General features: G+C 40.1%; 1 long non-coding RNA gene and 1 pseudogene across 1 annotated transcript in view; both read left to right on the top strand.

The window, feature by feature from the left end:
* Positions 1-20,865, top strand: part of LOC137778126 (uncharacterized) — an 80,904-nt gene that overhangs the window by 16,232 nt on the left and 43,807 nt on the right. The window lies entirely within an intron of this gene.
* Positions 14,996-19,441, top strand: LOC137778100 (5'-nucleotidase domain-containing protein 3 pseudogene; annotated as a pseudogene).

Raw genomic sequence — 20,865 nt, 5'->3', positions numbered from 1 at the left:
GCATCTATTGAGATGATACATGCTTTTTATTCTTTAATTTGTTAATATGGTATATCACATTGATTGTTTTACATATATTGAAGAACTCTTGCATCCCTGGGATAAATCCCATTTAATCATGGTGTATGATCTTTTTAATGTGTCGTTGGATTCTGTTTGCTAATATTTTGTTGAGGATTTTTGCGTCTGTGTTCATCAGTGATATTGGTCTATAATTTTCTTTTTCTGTGATATCTTTGTCTTGTTTTAGCATCAGGGTGATGGTGGCCTCATAGAACGAATTTGGGAATGTTCCTCCCTCTACAATTTTTTGGAAGAGTTTCAAAAGGATAGGTGTTAACTCTTCTCTAAGTGTTTGATAGAATTCACCTGTGAAGCAATCTGGTCCTGGACTTTTGTTTGTTGGAAGACTTTTAATTACAGTTTCATTTTCGTTACCTGTGATTGGTCTGTTTATATTTTCTAATTCTTCCTGGTTCAATCTTGGAAAGTTGTACCTTTCCAAGAATTTGTCCATTTCTTCCAGGTTGTCCATTTTATTGGCATATAGTTGCTTGTAGTAATCTCTTATGATCTTTTGTATTTCTGTGTTGTCAGTTTTAATCTCTCCTTTTTCATTTCTAATTTTATTGATTTGAGTCCTCTCCCTTCTTTTCTTGATGTGTCTGGCTAAAGGTTTATAAATTTTGTTTATCTTCTCAAAGAACCAACTTTTAGTTTTATTGATCCTTGCTATTGTTTTCTTCATTTCTATTTCATTTATTTCTGCTCTGATCTTTATGATTTCTTTCCTTCTACTAACTTTTAGTTTCCTTCTCCTAAGTTTTAGTGGGTTTTCTTTTTCTTCTTTTTCTAGTTGATTTACGTGTAAGGTGAGGTTGTTTATTTGAGATTTTTCTTGTTTCTTGAGGTGAGCTTGAATTGCAATGAACTTCCCTCTTAGAACTGCTTTTTCTGCATCCCATAGGTTTTGGGTCATCGTGTTTTCGTTGTCATTTGTTTCTAGGTATTTTTAAATTTCTTCTTTGATTTCTTCAGTGATGTCTTGGTTATTTAGCAGCACACTGTTTAGCCTCCATGTATTTGTGTTTTTTACAGTTTTTTTTTCTTGTAATTGATTTCTAATCTCATAGCATTGTGGTTAGAAAAGATGCTTGATACAATTTCAATTTTCTTAAATTTTCCAAGGCTTGATTTGTGACCCAAGATGTGATCTATTCTGGAGGATGTTCCATGTGCACTTGAGAAGAAAGTGTGTTCTCCCGCTTTTGGGTGGAATGTCCTAAAAATATCAATTAAGTCTATGTGGTCTATCGTGTCATTTAAAGCTTATGATTCCTTATTTATTTTCTGTCTGGATGATCTGTCTATTGGTGTAAGTGGGGTGTTAAAGTCCCCCACTATTATTGTGTTAATGTCGATTTCTCCTTTTATGGCTGTTAGCATTTGCCTTTTGTATTGAGGTGCTCCTATGTTGGACGCATAAACATTTACAATGTTATGTTTTCTTCTTGGATTGATCCCTTGATCATTATGTAGTGTCCTTCTTTATCTCTTGTAACAGTCTTTATTTTAAAGTCTATTTTATCTGATGTGAGTATTGTTACTCCAGCTTTCTTTTGATTTCCATTTGCATGGAATATCTTTTTCCATCCCTTCACTTTCAGTCTGTATGTGTCCCTAGGTCTGAGGTGGGTTTCTTGTAGACAACATATATATGGGTCTTGTTTTTGTATCCATTCAGCCAGTCTATGTCTTTTGTTTGGAGCATTTAATCCATTTACACTCAAGGTGATTATCGATATGTGTGTTCCTATTACCATTTTCTTAATTGATTTGGGTTTGTTTTTGTGGGTCTTTTTCTTCTCTTGTTTCCTGCTTCAAGAAGTTCCTTTAGCATTTGTTTTAAAGCTCGTTTGGTGGTGCTGAATTCTCGTAGCTTTGGCTTGTCTGTAAAAGCTTTTGATTTCTCTGCCGAATCCGAATGAGATCTTTGCTGGGTAGAGTAATCTTGGTTGTAGGTTTTTCCCTTTCATCACTTTAAATTGTCCTACCACTCCCTTCTGGCTTACAGAGTTTCTGCTGAAAAATCCTCCGTTAACCTTATGGGGATTCCCTTGTATGTTATTTGTTGCTTTTCCCTTGCTGCTTTTAATATTTTTTCTTTGTATTTAATTTTTGATAGCTTGAGTAATATATGTCTTGGTGTGTTTCTCTTTGGGTTTATCCTGTATGGGACTCTCTGCACTTCCTGCACTTGATTGACTATTTCCTTTCCCATGTTAGGGAAGTTTTCAACTATAATCTCTTCAAATATTTTCTTAGACCCTTTCTTTTCCTCTTCTTCTTCTGGGACCATTATAATTCGGATATTGGTGCATTTAATGTTGTCTCAGGGGTCTCTGAGACTGTCCTCAATTCTTTTCATTCTTTTTTCTTTATTTTGCTCCCCAGCAATTATTTCCACCATTTTATCTTCCAGCTCACTTATCCGTTTTTCTGCCTCAGTTATTCTGCTATTGATTCCTTCTAGCATATTTTTAATTTCAGTTATTGTGTTGTTCATCACTGTTTGTTTGCTCTTTAGTTCTTCTAGGTCCTTGTTAAATGTTTCTTGTATTTTCTCCGTTCTGTTTCTGAGATTTTGGATCATCTTTACTATCATTACTCTGAATTCTTTTTCGGGTAGGTTGCCTATTTTGTCTTCATTTATTTGGTCTTGTAAGTTTTTACCTTGTTCCTTTGTTTGTAACATAGTTTTTTGTCTTTTCTTTTTTTTTTTTTTTTTGATGGGTGGGGCTGTATTCCTGTCTTCCTGGTTGTTTGGCCTGAGGTGTCCAGCACTGGAGTTTGCAGGCAGTTGGCAGTTGGGTAGAGCCAGGTCTTGTTGCCAAGGTGATGACCTCTGGTAAGCCTCACTCTGATTAATATTCCCTGGGGTCTGAGGTTCTCTGTTAGTCCTGAAGTTTGGACTCGGCGCTCCCACCACAGGAGCTCGGGCCCGACCTCCAGCCTTGGAACCAAGATCCTGCAAGCTGAGGTCTCCACAGCACAGGGCCAGCTTCAGGCACCATTGGATCCTGGGCTCCAGTGACATCATCAGAACTCAGCTTGTTCTTTCTTCCATGTCAAGGCTTTACCTTTGTTTGGCCTGTCTTCATTAACAAGCCCCAATGTCTGCCTTTGGGAACCTTCGGGCTCCTCCATGATGACAAGATGCTCAGCTACTATATTAAAAAAGAGAATGAGACAGTATGGTGGGTAGATGGCCAGAATCAATTAGACCAGGGTTCAAGTCTTGGCTATGCCATTTGCTCACTTTGTGCCTTGGGCAAGTTAATCAACTTCTTTGAGCCTCAGTTTCCACATATTTTAAACTGAGACTAATTAACAACATACTTTATCAGAGTTGTAAAATTTTAATGAGATGTGGAGATAAAATGCAAAATGCGTGGCACAGTTCTTGGCACAGAGTAATCATTAAATAAATGGTAGTGAATAAGATGCTGATATGATTGGTTATGGTGATGTGCCCGTGACCTCAAGGAGTTTAATAGAGAGAGACATATACAAAAATACATGCAATGAGGAATAACAGATACCATGATAAACATCCATATAACCATGATAGACCATTCATTGGAGGTCCCAAGGGAAGCATGGTTGATTTCACCTGGGAATGAAGGTGTAGAAAATTAGGAAATTATTTACAAAGAGGCAGTAAGTAAGCTCAGTCTTGAAGGCAAACTGGCATCTGTTGCACAGATACAGCCCCGCTATTTCTAAAGATGCATGAGTAAAGCCCAGCTCACCTTCTCAGCTGGGTTGTGAAGGATGTGAAGGATTTTACCAAGTGGAAATGAAGGAAGGGTATTCCAGGCAGAGGCTACAGCATAAGCAAGGACATTGGGTTATAGATGTTTATTCAGGAAATGAATGTGTTTATATTGTATTTAATACACTGGGAAAACAGGCCTGCAGGTGGGGCAGGTGCAAGGAATGAAGTTGGACAGGCAGGTGGAACAAAGCTTGCAGAAGCCCTGGGGGCCTGTCTCAGAACTTGGAACTCCACCAGGCTGGTGATGGGAGTGCCATACTCATTAGACCTATCTGGTGACAGAGTGGAGCCTGGATTGGAGGACAATGCTGGCGACAAGAAACAAATCTATTGCAGTGGTCCAGACCAGAGGGGATAGACTGAGCTAACGCTGTAATATTCCACCATATTACACAAACATCCTCTTGTCTGTGGCTACTTAATTTTAAACTGTTGCTGTTCTGAATATTGCTATGGTTTGCATCTTTATCTATATAAATACATTTCTTTCTCTCGTATGTTCTTTAAGATAAAGGGCATAAACACCTTCATGACTCTTGACAATTATAGGTAAATTTGTTTCAAATAGGTGTTCTAAATTATATTTTCACCAGGGTCCATTTGTGTATGGCCTTCACAGCACGTTGATAACACTGAGTGCTGCCATTCTTTGTTGTTTTAGAAGGCATAAAGCTGTTGTTTCAATTTGCTTTTCCTTGATATCTACAGAAATTAAATGTTTTCCCCATTTGTCTTCTAATTATGTGTCCTCACTTGTGAATTGCAGGTCCTGTCCTTTGCCCATTTGATAAGCAATTGTGTTAAATCCTTTTTTGGCTGGCCTCTCTTCTGGCAACTCTCCACATACACATTTCCCCACAGGCTCTCTTTCTAATTTCTTTTCTCTTTGATCTATTGAAACCAAATCCTTTTTCTAACTACATATTACAATAGACATAACAATTCTAATTGCTCTATTGATTCATGGCCACTACAGTGGTAGGCACATTAGGAAGAACAAGATTTTGCTGTGAGAGACCAGGGTTTATAAGCCTGGCTTTGTGCTTTCTAGCTGTGTAGTCTGGTGCAAGAATCTTAATCTCTCTGAACTGGTTTGCTTACCTGTGAAATGGGAGCAGTAGTATATGTTGGGATGGATTAGTAACTATTGATATATTTGGCTATTGGTAGCAGAGACATAAATGCAGGGGCTTAAAAAAGTAGTAGTCTATTCTTTTATGTTAAATTATCTTAGAGGTGAGGAGCCCAGGGCTGATATAGCTATTCCATGAGGCTTTTCCCCTGCCTTTAGTGTAGTCATGGGGTTAGGTTGTGGGATTAGGTTGTGGTATTGGACAGCCTTATTCCTTAAAGACTAGGGAAGCAATTGGATAGTGTTGGATAGTGGCAAATCTGAACCTATTCACTTACTCACTGAACAAATATTTGTTAAGTACCTGCTGTATGCAGAACTCAAAGATTTTTTTTCTGGTGGAAAATATACATGCTAAGTCAAGTAAGAGAATCTTGGTTATTTCATTGATGTCTAAATCATGGAGAATGATTATCTCCTTCTTTAGGAAAATCCAGACCTGGAATCTCTGGGTTCCAAGGTGACTCTGTGGCCGTCTACATACTTGTCCCCAGTATCCTTACAATAATCTCCCATCCCAGAAAAAGCATTCCTGTAGATTCACCAAATACAGGCTCAAAAATAGGCTCACAGGGTTATTCAAAAGAACAGTCCATATCCTCAACACTTGATTAAGTTGGTAATGGATGTTTGCTATCTGGACCTATGCATTCTGGTTTATTGGTTAGAAGAATCAGCCTCATGATTTTATAGTCACACTATTTATACAGGTGCTTCTGGGCATCATAAGACTATGTCACAGACAGAGGGTCTCACAGATCCCCTGCCAGCTCAGAGAATCCTCTGGTTCCTGTGATATGTTTTATTATTTTTATTATTACCAGTAGAATCATCATAATTTTACTTCTGTCCAAACGTATTCATTACAAATGAAATTTCTGTTCAGATCTCATAGTTCATGCCTGAAAGCAAAGATATTAGAATTAATGAGCATTTTTGCTGATGAGAAGAAAAGTCACTGAAGGGTGATTGGACTTTAGCCTTTTAATGGGTCTGATATTCTTCTTTCATTAGGGTTGACAGGGGCGTATCTGGCTCCCTTATGCTGTGTGCCGTGGTTTAAAAATATACCTTATGTGACATGAAGCTAGCTTTTCTTTCACAATAAATTAGCCCAGTATCACGAGTACATGTAAACAGAGCTCTGTTGAATCTGGGCAGAGGGAGGGTGACAGTGTTACCCTGATTAGCAGGTGGTGGATGGGCTTTGACTGGTTTATTAAAATGTTAGTGTACTTTGATTCCGGTATTTTTCATGGAGTGGGCAACAAGGATTAACAAAGAGCAAGTCTACTTGGAGAACCTGGTAGCAACTCTGAAAGAACTGAAGATGAGACCTGCAGACAACCAGGGCAGTGTTGAGAAGCACAACCTCTAACACATGTTACCTGTGGTTCAAATGGATGTGGATATGCACTGGGACATACTGTGACAGAGGGGTCCGGCGTTGACTCAAGGGAAACATAATTTAAAGCCTTCAGGGCCTTGGAAGCTTGGGCTTTCTTATTAATGAGGTTGGGGAGAGTTTTCAACTGAGGACAAGCATTCAGTTTTTTATATCCAAGGCCATGACATTACAGAAACCAGGGAGAAGAACTGAGGTATCAATTTGAATAGGTTTTGTCTGTCACCATTTTGTGGACATACTATTCAGATGGACGGGATGCAGGGCTGATGAAGGCATAGTTTGCGGTATGGTACCTCTAGCATATTTCTATTAGATGGATGCAGACTTCCATATGAAACCTAATTGTCCTCTCTGAACTGGTTTTACTCACGTTCCACCAAATGGGTGTTTTTTGGTTCTTTTCCCCACACCAACCAATTCTTCAACTCTCTGGACATCAGCTGGGTGGCCTACAATTCAATTTAATCTGACACTAATGACCCAGATTAAGAGCTCAGTCCTAGAAGACTGCCTCCATGCCAGTTGTAAGCTCAGATTGACACCTGTACTTCTGACCAACTGGCTCTAAATCTGGGGTTCCCACAACTCCCTCTTCAGGTTTGATAATTTGCCAGAAGAGTTCACAAACCTTAGGAAAATACTTTATTATGTTTCCAGGTTGATTTGAAAGGACATTATAAAAGATACAAATGAACGGCCAAATGAAGAGGTACATAGGGTGAGATCCAGAAAGGTCCCAAGTGCAGGAGCTTCTGTCCTGTGGAATTGGGGTGCAGCACTTTCCCAGCACATAGATGCATTCATCAACCCAGAAGCCCTTTAATAAATCCTGTTGTTCAGGGGTTTTCATGGGGGTTGCTTTATGCAGGCATGATTGGTGAAATCATTGGCCATTGGTGATTAGACTCAATCTCCAGCCCTTCTCCTCTCCCAGGAAGTTAGGGGAAAGGACTGAAAGTTCCAAGTTTCTATTTAAGGCTTGATCTTTCTAATGAACAACCCCCATCCAGAAGCTGTCCAGGGGCCCCTAGAACCAGTCGTCTCGATAGCATGCATAAGACACTCATCACTCTGAAGTTTTCAAGGTTTTTAGGAGCTGTGTGCTAGGAATCTGGGACAAAGACTAAATCTTCATTTTTATTATATCACAGCCTCATTGGCCAAGGGACCAGGGAAAGTGGGGCTGAAGTGGGGAGTCACTTGGGGAAAACACCATCTGCAGCCGAACACAAGGTCACAGGCTGGGCTGTGGTACTAGAATAGGATTGTCACCCTTATGTCCTCACCCTCCTTCGCAATCAGTATCTACCATCTGCCATGTGCCAAGCACTTTCTGGGGGTGATGTGATGGATACATAGGTCAACTAGACATTGTTCATATCATGCTCACAATATTGGAGGAAATGGCATGTAAGCAACTGTACATAATACATTGTGGAAAGCCATATTCAGAGGCTTGTACAAGTGCAGAGGAACACAGAGTAGACACCAATTAATTATGCCAGGAAGTTCGGGTTAAGTTGTCACGGGGGGACATAATATTTTCAGCTGGGCTGTGAAAGATGAGAAGGATATTACCAACTGGAGATAAAGGAAGTATATTCCAGGTAGAGGATACAACATGAGCAAAGACATTGAGTTGTAGATGTTTATTCAGGGAACAGTGAATTGATCAGCATGGTTATAGCATAAGGTGTCTAACCGGGAGCAATCATGATAGTCAACATTAATCAAACATTTATTATACGCTAGGGACTTTTTTATGCATATGAATTTATTTAATCCTAAGAACAATCCCAGGTAGTTACTAACATTATCTCCATTTTCCAGAGGAAGACACAGAGGCTTAGAGAAGTTAAGGAAATTTCCTAAGGTTGTAACGTATGGTCTGGAGCCAGGATTAGAGAGAACGCAGGCTGGCTATGATTGACCAGAAAAACTGAGGATAAGACTTTGCATCTCAAGTCGTGGGCTTATTCTTAATCTTTATCCCTCCCAGAATCCTCTGATGCAGGGTGAACAACAGGGTCCATTTGGATGCAGGAAGGATAGTCTTGAACTTTCTATTTGTTTTGAGCTCATCTTTTTATGATGATTTTTAGTGTGTTTCATGATGTACCCACTGTGTTAGTGCATTAGAACATGCGTTGAATATATAATGTATAAATAAATAGGCATACATGTTTAGGAGGGTGGTACTGAAACATTTTTTCTTGGAAGAACTACAAAGCAAACAGTTTTACTGGTTTGGGCCAGTAATTCTCAAGGGTCGCTTCCTGAGCAGCAGCAACCTCACCTGGGAATGGGTTAGAAATGCGAATTCCCAGGCCCCACTACAGACTTACTGGATCAGATACCTTGGGGGTGGGGCCCAGCAACCTGTGCTTTAACAGATCACCCAGGTGAGGCTCACTGATCTAGGCAATACAGCTTTTAAGGTGGAAAGTGAGATGGCTTAATTTGAGTTCTAGAAGGATAATTCTAGTTGGACTGAAGACAGTGAGATACTAGAAACCAGGAGATTCTTTAAAAGATTATTAAAATGGTCATGGCTAGAATTGGGCAGGGTCTGGGTCGAGTAAGAGAAATGGATTTCAGAAATATTTAAAGGGACAAATTAAATATTACAATTTGGGGATGAGGGAGAGGGAGTTAAATCCAGATATGGCACCATAGAGTCTAATGCACAGAATTGTTGTCACCATCTGTGCCTAGGTGTGAGTGAGTCAGAGCTTGTGATGGCAGGAATGGGTAATGAATGATCCCGTTCAATTTGAAGTGTGTGGAGGATATTTAGGATGAGCAGGTGGTTAGAATTCAAATTCAAGAGAGACATGAGATTTGGAAATTTATATATTTGAGAGAGAACAGCATATAGGTAGCAATAGAGTCAATGGACATGGATAAAATGAAGAAGTTCCAATTTCTCTGTAATGAAGTATGAGGCCGAATAATCTGTGAAGAATGAGGAGGCCAGAAGCGAGATAGGGGCCTAAGTCAGGGGCTGATATTCAGAGCAACTAACGTAGGAAACAGGAAGAGGAAGCAAAGCATGAGAGAAAACTAATGTATTGGTGTGTCGATCTCCAGGACCACGTTGGGCCCATGGCAGGGGCTGGGTGTGTGCTGCCTGGCTGGAGAGGCCAGTGAGGGGTTTTTAACCTTTTGGTGCCATCGACCCCTTCTCTAGACTTAGAGAAGGCTAGGGATCCTTTTTCAGAATAATTTTAAAAAAATAAAATTTAAAACATAGCATTAAAAAGGAAACCAATTATGATAAAATATTAAAATATCAAAAGTGAATTTATGATATAGTAGGATTCATACATTAATAACATATATATCTCTTTATTAATGCATTCAATAGTGACTCTATCAGTGGGATTAATAACCCTACAAAGTTGTGATGAGCGTAAATGATAATTAGAGATATCTGCAACAACTGTTATGTGATATGAAAATATTGGTGACTGCTACTGGTAACAAAAATCACAGATACTGCTGATACTTTTCTGGTTTGCTACCTGCATGCATAATTGAAGTTAATGCTAAATTCAGTTAAAGGTTAGGGAAAATAAATACGTAATTTTTTCCATTGAAAATACGTGAACCACCTGAACTCTATCCTTGGACTCCTTGAGGGTACATAGATTCTGAGTTAAGACCTCCTGTGCTAAATGCGTAGACAGAATTATATGCGTTTACCCATACATATATACGTAGTCACTGATGTGTTTGCAGATAGGAATTAATCTTCTGGATCAATTTTCATATGCCTTGTTCAAGGTAAATTTTGTTTGAAAGACTTAGCTGTTTTAGATATTAAGTAATTTGAGTGCATTTAGCCAGCCCCTATGGAGAATCATTGAGGAGAAATCAGATTGTCTCTCTATAAAAATGTTAACCTTGCTAACCTATCTTCAGCCAGAATGGTGGTTAGTGTGTATTGACAATAATTCCCCAATGTTTTAACTCTATTTCTGACATTTTAGTCAGAAGTGACATAATTTGTAATGCTTACTATTTATAGATGGTTTTATAAGTAAAATTATGGCAGTTTAATAAAAATAGTTATGTGTTATTTTGCTATTTTTGTTAAAATTTGAAAAAACTTAGAGGTCTGATTCAAATCTCACATTTTGTTGGTGAGGAAACTGAGACCCAGAAAGAGAAAGAGACTTTGTTCTGGTTATCTACTGCTGCAAAACAATTCATCCCCCCCAAACATAACAGCTTTAAATAAAAATATGTTTTATTTTTTCTCACAATTTTGTGATTCAGACATTCAGGCAGGGCTTAGCTGGGCAACTCTTTGACTCCACACAGCATTGACTGAGGTCACTCTGTAATATACAGCTGGTGGATGGGCTGGTCCACGGGTCCAAGAGAGCTCCATGCTATGTCTGAGCTGGAGGACTGTGCTAAGTGGAGACGTCATCTTGATGCCCACATGTGTCCTCTCCAGCATGGTGGTACCTGGTTCCCAGAAAGTGTCCCAAGAGGCCACCTAGATGAAAAATTCAAGACTTTATATGAGTTAGTCTCAAAATTCCCAGAATGTCAATTCTGCTGCATTCTATCAAACAAGTCAAGGAGGCCAGCTCAGATTAGAAGGGAAGAATGTTAGACTCCAGCCTTCCAGGGGAGGAGCATCAAAGAAACTGTGGCCATCTTTCACCTATCACAGTCCCCCTTTTGGCCACAGACCATGAATATTTCTTCCACCTGCAAATACATTTACATCTCCCAAGACCTTCAGAACTCTCACCCAATTCTAGCTTCAGGCTCAAGCTGAGGTTCAGAATATTGTTATGTGAGTAAGTCTAGAAGTTGAATATGTTGAATAAAGACACGAGTTATCTGCCCCTTCACAGCCAACAGACAGTGGTGATACAGGAAGAGGATAAATATAACAGACATTCTCATCCAAACAGGTGGGAATAGGAGGCACATAGCAGTCACTGGTCTAGACCAATTCAGAAATCCAACTACGTATAGAATAGAACTGTGCACTTGTTGCCACTTCCTTGATTAGGCCCAGTCTTCCTCCCTGGCAATGATTCTCCCTGGTTCCGTTCTCTCTTCTTTGGGCTCTTGGTTTTACCCTCCGAGTCATCTTTTCTTTTGTATAACAAATGACCTATGCTTGGCTAGGTAGTTTTCTCAGTCTTCTTCCTTTGTGGGTACAAAGGTCTCTTTTCATTCTGGACTGTCCATTCAGCTAACTGCTTCTATAGTACAGTTCTCTTAAAGCTCTCTTTGTGTGTTTGTAGGACTCTTTTTGGGGTTAATTCCATTAGATCAAAATCATACTCACAATTATCTTCCAGGTAAGCTCCTCTCTGGCTTGTTGTGACACAGGGTGCTATGAGACAAAGTCTTCAAGATTCTTGACACCTTTTTAGCTAGATAAAAGATTTTACAACATTTTACCCTTAGATTCTTAAAGGCTCCTTTCCAGCCAGAGAGAATCCACTAGGCATTTCCTTAAGATTTTTATCAGTCCTACTATGCACACCCTTAAATCTTTCTGAATCTCAACAAAGGTCTTGTAGCAACACCCTTAAGATCTTTACCCTGAGACCATTTCTTACTTTGAGATTATTTTACCATCCAGAGATGCTGGGAATGGAAAACATTTTTGTTTTGGAAACAGGAAGTCTTGGCTTCCTTGTATTTCCTCTAAAATCTGCTTGAAAATTGTACATTTTCTTATTTAATCTAAATACTCTCTATGGCATTTTGTCACATAAAGTAAAAATAAACCAGTTGCTACTTTTGATGTTGTCTGGAAATCCCTTTAGCCTGATCTAACGGTTCATTAGTTTTTCTATTTTCTACATTACTATAGGCAACAGTTTCGCTGAACTTTCTACCACTACATCTCTTCTCCAGGCTCCAAAAACATTTTTCCTTTTGTCATTTGACAATTTACCAACAGTCTCATCCAAGCTCTTCTACCTTTCACCCACGTCTCCACTCCAAAGCCAATGCCACATGCTTTAGGATTGTGTTCTAACAGCACCTGCCTCCAGTACAAAATTCAGTTTCAGTTACCTATTACTGTGTAACAAGTTACTCCAAAATTTAGTAGCTTCAAACAGCAACTATTTTTATATATAATTATAATAATTATATATAATTGTATAATTTTGAAGCAGTGTTGTGCTTCAGACATTTGAGAAGGGCTCAGCTGGGTGATTCTTCTGTCCCACCTGATGTCAGCTGGGTGAGTCCCACCCATGGTGTTTAGCTGACAGAAGGGTTGCTACAAAGGGTCTACGAGAAACTTACTCAAGCTGGTTAGGGAAATGGTTGGGATTGGAAACAGATCTTCCAGTTCCTACCACAGAGGTCTTTTCTTCTATCCCAGGTGGCCAAATCTATCTTTTAATTTTTTGTTGTAGGAAGATTTCTTATGCTTTTATCCAAACCTTTAGGAAGGAGAGAAGGAGGTGTTTTTCATAGACAGGAAATCATCCTTGATGTCCCTGAATCTATATGTGTAGACTCATTTATGGGATGTCCATGGGATGTTCTGGATTTTCATGCTTCTCAGATGCTCTTTGCATGCTGGTAGCACAATTGGGAATAATATGTACATACAGTGCTTTTTATTCTTATTTTGTCCTTACTGTCTGAGCAAGAAGGCATTCAATTTTAACTTACCTTTAATTCACTAAGCTCTGCTGTGTCTAACCTGCCTTTCTGATGATGAAGCAAATTTCCTATATTCATATTTCCCTAACTGTTATAACTGGGGCTGCCCAATAAGGAACTGTAATCCTTGCCCCTAGAAGTAGGATTCATAATCAAGAGGATATCAAGACTTCAACATCAGCGGAGCCTGGTAGTAAGTCCTACTCTAACCTTGTACTGAGATTTATAGGACTCCTAAGCCCTTCCTTATTCAGTTGACCAAGGCTATAGCTGTGCTCTTAATATCTGTATTGGGTTTCACTTTTAGTTCATTTTGCCTCTGTCTATTCTTATGTGATGGGGGTCCATCTTGCTCTCCTATCAGATAGAATATGGGGATTATTTAAAAATAGTGATAAAAGCACATCAGAAATCTTTCAGTGGGAAGGATTAATGTGGATTCTAGGAGAAGAAATAGGTTTGCTTCTTTGCTAAAAAAACACAATGAGTAGAGGAAAAAGAATCAGAAGAATAAAAAAGACATAGGACATTATCCCAAGCAAAATGGACATGAAAAACAAACTACAGAGCAAGTACTATGCACAGCTATTGACCAAAAAGGCGAGAGGCTGAGATTTGGAAAACAAATATTTTTCAACACAGACACATACAGAGCCAGAAGGCATTATAGTGTTTTGTGGGGTTTTTTTTCAACATCGTCTATGCTGAGAGAATTTATGATCACAACATTTCTTCATGATTTTTTAAATTAATAATATCAAAAGGGAGCTTGGCATATTAAATGAAGACTCTGTTTTCCACAATGGATTCAGCAGTAGATACCCCAGAATTGTCCCAAAGAGGAGTGAGGAGAAGTGTGCAGGCCTGGGGGCCTCCAGTTAGATTTGCATCTCTTCTTAAAGAACTAACATATGACAGCCTGTGGATTTGAATAAACGCATGAATGTCATCAATTTAAGAGTTTAAATGGCCAAGTCACCCAAACTCTGATACATAATAAGCTATTTATAAGAATTCTAGCTACTCCTCAAAGCAGAGCTCTTTTTCCCTCAGGAAAAATGATTTTGTGAGGCCACAATATATCATACAGTATATATGTATACTGTATACCATACATATTCGTAAGTGGACCGTCACATTGAAGGAGAGGACTGGAGAAATGCTAGACCAGTCATCCAAAGAGCATCCTGTTTTTTGTTTTTTGACCCAAATGTATAGAAAATATCTTCAACTAATCAGATTATTATATTATACTGTCACATTTGAGACTGTTCCATAAAGTCATAGAATGAAGTGTTGGAAGGCCCCTTACTGCACTGGTGACAGCATGGGATTCAGAGGGATCGAGAGGCCTTTCCAAAGTCACAGAACCAGCTAACGTAAGAACTGAGGCTGAGTCGATTCTCCTTTTTCCTAAATTTGAATTTCCAAATCTGAGCCTCTCCCCATACATGCAAATACAGTTTTTATATTTACTGTTTTAAAGTCTGGTCTGCCTCTTGATTTTTTTTTATTCATATGGCTTTGGATTTTTATTACTTCTCATTTACTCTTTTATTCATTCAGTTGACAAATATTTGAGTGGCTACTGTGTTATGTGCTGGGTATGTCTTATGCTCTGGGTGATACAGCATGTAAGGACTTTATATCCCACTGGGGAAAGGTAGACAATCGAGTAATCAATAAATAAAATAAAAGGGCCAAGGATGCTAGGGGTAACTCATTCATATAGAATGGACAGAAGGACAACTTCTCTAAGACAAGGTGACTTTGAAACAGAGATATGAAGGAGTCAAGGAGCCAGGCAGGGCACGCTTTGTGGGTGTACTTACCTATGTAGCCACACTTGATTTAATACTCTGCTGTTGCCATCTTAAGATTCTTAATAATTTTTTAACAAAATACATTTCATTTTATACTGGGCCCAACAAATTATGTAGCTGGTCCTGGACCAGGAATGAGCCATGCGATAGTTGGGAGAAGAGCACTCCAGGCAGGGGGCACCAGTGAGAACACAAGAGCTGAAATGAACAAGGAAGAGAAGGCCAGTAAACTGGAGTGGGGAAGGCAAGAGGGGAGAGTGACAGGAGCTGACATCAGGGAGGTGGGGGAGAGTGGACCCTTGCAATTGGCTGTCACTCTGAGTAAGATGGCAAAGCTATTGACCAGAGTGGTGACATAATTTGACCTTCATTTTAAAGCAATTATTCTGGACTTGACTTATTTGGTTATTACAAATTCACTGTAAGAGTTACCTATTTCCCAAAATAGACTAACAGCAATTTTACCAAAATTAGCTACATAACTGATAAAGAAGCCTTTTTAAATTCAAAATGTTAAATAAAGATTTTAAATGCTTCATGAAAGTAACAAATTATCAGCTCCCTATGGTTATATAGACTAAACCTTTAAAAAAAATTTATTCCTTTCCTAGACAGTTTGAATTTTTAGAACCTTACAGCTATAATTCCTAAACACAAATATTCCTGTCCACAGAAATATCCTTTTCTTTACCTATTCTTACTGGAAAAGGGACTGTACATATCCTAGAGAATGTTTAATCTTCTGCTATACCTCAGTTTCCTCCCTTGAGAGAGAGAAGAAAAAAAATCATGCTCCATTGTTGAATAACACCACTATTTCATGAAAGAAGATGTTTCTGCCAAATGTCCAAGGGAAGGAATCCTAATCCTCTTGCTGGTTAGAGCATTTCTTTTTGAAGAAAATAAAAATTACAAGTTTCTGAAATGAAATCTGGAGATTATCCAGTATTAAATATATAGAATTTAAAAAATGGATAAAAGAGCGTGAAAAGAAAATTTGAAGTTACCAAAGGATATTCTAGAGTGAAAGAGGGAAGTACTGGGTACACAAAGTATATAAGAGCCTTCTATTTGTAGTTATAGAGGTACCTTTGTAATGTGGGTCCGGTGTGACTGTCAAAGTTGATGCAAGGCTCTTGGAAGAGGAAAATATAATGCATGTAGCATCCTTCCAGCACTTTGCAAGTACTTTTGCATCTTTTATCTCACTATATCCTCACCATTCCTGAAATGGGTAAATTGGGTTTTATTTCTAATGTGAGATGAAGAAATGGAAGCCTAAAGAATTTAAATAATTAGCTCACAGTTGATAGCAAACCACTGACAAAACAGGAATCTAGACATCTTGACTCTCAGTTCAATGCTCATCCCATGTCCTCATACTTGTTCCCTTGATGTTAAGCAGATGAAGCGGCAACTGCGTGTGCTTTGTGAAATAGACCAAAACAAATCTGTTGTACAATGATCACTGATGGTGGTGCAAGGAGCAAAAAGAGATAGGAAAAAACCACACACACACTGTTTAAAAGGAATATAAATTGGAATTCTTCACAATGAAAAACTTCTGTTTTGCAAACGATACTGTTAAGGAAATGAAAAGACAAGCCATGGGTTAAGAGGAGATATTGGCAAAACAGAAAGGACTTGTATCCAAAATATATAAATTGCTCTGCAAATTCAATAATAGGAAAACATCCAACCAATTAAACATGGAAAAATATTTGAAGACACTTCACCAAAACACAGGGATGACAAGCCCAGGAGAAGTCGCTCATCTTCATTAGTCATCAGAAAAATACAAATTAAAATCACAATGAGACACTGCTACACACCTAATACAAAGGCTGAAATAAAAATATCAGACAATATCAAGAGGTGATAAGCATGTTAAGTGACTGGAATTCTCATATCTTGCTGGTGGGAATGCAAAATGTAGAACCATTTAGCAATTTTTTATAAGTCACTGAACAACCCAGAAATGCCACTCCTAGATATTTACCCAAGAGAAATGAAAACATGATCACATAAAGGCCTGTGCCTGGATGTCTATAGCAGCTTGGTTCACCATTTCTCTAAACCGAAAACAACTCAAAATGCACTTTAATAAGTGGATAAACAAACTGTGGCACATCCATGTAAAGGAACACTATTCTGCAGTGAAAAGTACTGAAGTGTGTAACACCCTGGATGAATCTTGAATGCATTCTGCCAAATGAAAGAAGCCAGACTCAAAAGGTTGCAAACTTTATGATTCCATTTACATGATAATCTGGAAAAGGCAAAAACGGATCAGTAGTTGCCAGGGGCTGAAAATAGAGGGAGAGCTTGATTGCCAAGGGGCATAAGGACATTTTTTGAAGGAGATGGGACAGTTCTAAATCTTCACCCTGGTAGCTGTTACATTATTTGTAACCTGATGTGTTAAACTCATAGAATTGCACATCAAAATGGTCAATGTCATACGTAAATTATGCTACATTTAAAAAGGAATACAAATACATAAAATCTAGTTGAAATCAAAAGACATGATAACTAGTTGATGTCAAAAGAACAAATATGCCAGACAATAAAAAAAACATAAGTTGTCCAAAGTGTCTCCTATTTGACAGTAAACTTAAATTAGCAGTTGAAACGTCCAGTTACTATCTTTGAAAGTGAAGATGAATCTAACACCTGATTGGTTAGAGCCCATGTACAACTTTGCAAACTACATATTAACGATAACATAAGAATGAAATAGAGCAATGAGTGATCTAAATAGCTATTTAATATAATTTTCGAAATGAAATAATTAACCAAAAAGGCCTTTACTTACTAATTTATTCAGCTATACAGAAATACAGAAATAATCTGAATAATCAAGCCTCCAGGATATAAACTGGAAAATCTTTACTCAACAAAGGCAGATAGCCTGAGGCGCCACTCACGGCGGGGCAGCGGCAGGCACGCCAGGGCAGCGGCGGTGGCTCGTGGGGCCGGTGCAAGGGCGGTGGCGGCCCTGCGGGGCGGTGCCGGACTGCGGGCGGTTGCACGCGGGCCCCGCGCGCGGGGCCCTTATGCAGGGCACCTGGGACCGCCCTGGACATGAAGCGCTACCTTTGGGAGCGCTACTGGGAGGCAAAGAGGAGCACGGAAGAATTGGTTACTTCAGTTGTGAGCAACTTGTTGAATCCAGATGCCATCTTCTCAAACAATGACAGGAGCCTGTCAGACATTGAAATCTACAGCTTTGATTATGATTACACCTTGGTGTTTTATTCCAAGCACCTCCACACACTGATATTTAATGCCGCTCAGGACCTTCCCATCAACGAACACAGGCATCCCGTGGAAATCAGGAAGTATGAGTATGACCCAAACTTTGCAATCAGTGGACTGCGTTATGATGTGCAGCGGTCGGTCTTGATGAAGATCAGTGCTTTTCATTACATCCAGCTGGGAACTGTCTACAGAGGCCTCAGCGTGGTCCCTGATGTGGAAGTCATTGAAATGTACGAGGGCTCCCACGTGCCTTTGGAACAGATGAGCAACTTTTATGAGAGTTCCCACGGAAACACCATGACATCATGTCCATGTTCATGGACATCTTCTCCCTGCCCGAGATGACCCTGCTGTCCTGTGTGAACGAGTACTTTCTGAAGAACAACATCGACTATGAGCCTGTGCATCTGTACAGAGACGTCAAGGATTCAATTCGGGAGGTGCACACCAAAGGAATCATGTATGGAGCAGTTGAAGCAGATATTGAAAAGTACATCTGGTACCCTGAGCAGACCCGTGCAGTGTTGGCCAAACTGGCTGATCATGGCAAGAGGATGTTTCTCATCACCAATAGCCCCAGTAGCTTTGTGGTCAAAGGGATGAGGTATATTGTTGGAAAAGACTGGAGGGACCTGTTTGATGTGGTCATTGTTCAGGCGGAGAAGCCAAACTTCTTTAGTGATAAGTGGAGTCCTTTCCGAAAGGTGACTGTGAAAGGTGTCTTACTCTAGGATAAGACCTACACGTTGCAGAAAGGCCAGATTTATAAGCAGGGCAATTTATATGAATTTTTGAAGCTTACTGGATGGAGGGGATCCAAAGTGTTGTATTTTGGTGACCATATATACAGTGACCTGGCGGACTTGACCCTAAAGCATGGCTGGTGAACGGGTGCAATTATCCTGGAATTGACATCTGAGCTCAGAATCATGAACATGGAACAGCACATTCAAACTATTACCTGGCTACAGACCTTGACTGGGTTATTGGAGCAGTTGCAGGTTCACAGAGATGCGGAGTCACAGCTGGTTTTGCAGGAGTGGAAAAAGGAGAGGAAGGAGTTGAGAGAAATGACCAAAATTTCCTTCAGTGCCCAGTTTGGAAGCTTGTTCCGCATAGACCAGAACCCCACGTACTTCCTGCGGTGCCTGTCGCGATTTGCCGACATCTACGTGGCATCCCTGAGCTGCCTCCTGAGCTATGACATCAGCTACACGTTCTACCCCCAGAGGACCCCACTGCAGCACAAGCTTCCTGCCTGGTCTGACAGGCCCCCGGCCGCCAGGCTGCCACTCCTGCAGGAGGCCCAGGCCAAGTAGCCAGCGGCCCAGCCACGCTGGGCGCGGAAAGCCAGGACCAGTGGCGGCCCTGCACTGGGCAGACGTGACTGTCGCTTACAGACATGCCTTGTGATATCTATTTTGTACATTACGGAGGATACCCGCCAGCTAGTGCAGACAGAAGCTTGCAGCCCACGGGGACGGCCTTCCTGTACATGTGGGGACAACGGCTGGCTTCCTGTCAACACCCTGTGATCAGCCTTCTTGTTTACTAAGGTACCATAGCTGGCGTCAGATTTTCTGGGATGGGGAGCCTTCTTGATACCATCTCTGGATTCCAGCAGGTGACGTTTTGAAACTCTTCTTGACTCTTCCATGGAAAACGCATGGAAAAACTGAACATTCACAGGCAGTGCAGGGGCCCAGTGATGTGCACTGGTGAACTGCTCACAGAAACCTGATGCTTGAGTGAGCGCTCTGATAGCACACCACGATGTCAGCGGCAGAGGTGGTCCCCAGACGGCAGCCGGTTCCCAGATATCTTCTCGTACTAGGGCTTCGGCACTCTGGTGCCTCACTTGAAAGCAGACAGCCTCTCTGGAAGTCTTTCGTGAGAAAGAACAAGAGAAGTTGCAAGTCCTTGGCCTTGATGGTCCTCAGTATCCGTTTCCCGTGTCCTGCCCCCTGCGGGGGAAGGACCATCGTGCCCCAAGTGATGGGCAGGTTCACTCTCTTCCCCAGAAAAGGAGGGCAGAGAGAGAAGAGCTTCTGGTTAAATTCCAGCCAGCAGAACAGACTCTGTAGAATGAGGCTGCGAGAAACGAACATGTCAGAAGACAAATGCCAGTGCATTTGTTGTGGGTCTCCCAGGACTTTATTTTACCTGAAACTGCTACCCGTGTATTGCTTGAATGTGATCATTGGAGGATGGAAAATGAAACAAAAAAAATGTCCTTGTAATGAAGTGCCACACCGTGACCCCTACCGGGTGTGTTGCAATCTTATTAAAACGTGTATTACCAAAAAAAAAAGAAAAAGAAAAAAAAAGACAAAGAGCAAAAAACATTACCTTTGAGGGCTATTCTTCAACTGGTCAAAAGGAACAGATGTTCTCTAAGTGCTTGAGAACCATCACAACTTTAGTTCTTAGTACTGTATGTGATTATTGCTTATTTGCCTTAAGTATTTGATATTTAAGTATTTGACATGTTGCCAACATGGTCAGAACCCTATCACCCTTTTTCATACTTCATTTCTAGTAGCTTTCATGATCTAGTTGTCTTAATGAAAAAGCCTGGTCATTCTGTGGAATCTCTTTTCCTGTCTTGGCCTTTCACGCAGCCTTTGCTCTCTTGTGAAAATGCAAAGATCTCGAGTTTAGGAAACACGGTCATGCTTGTCCACGAGGTAGAGAAACACTACTTTGTATTCGGGCAATCAGACTGTAAAAATAAAAATGGGAG

The sequence above is a fragment of the Eschrichtius robustus genome, chromosome 15 (assembly GCF_028021215.1).
Source record: "Eschrichtius robustus isolate mEscRob2 chromosome 15, mEscRob2.pri, whole genome shotgun sequence".
NCBI lineage: Eukaryota > Metazoa > Chordata > Mammalia > Artiodactyla > Eschrichtiidae > Eschrichtius > Eschrichtius robustus.
This window is presented reverse-complemented; position numbering and strand designations above follow the sequence as displayed.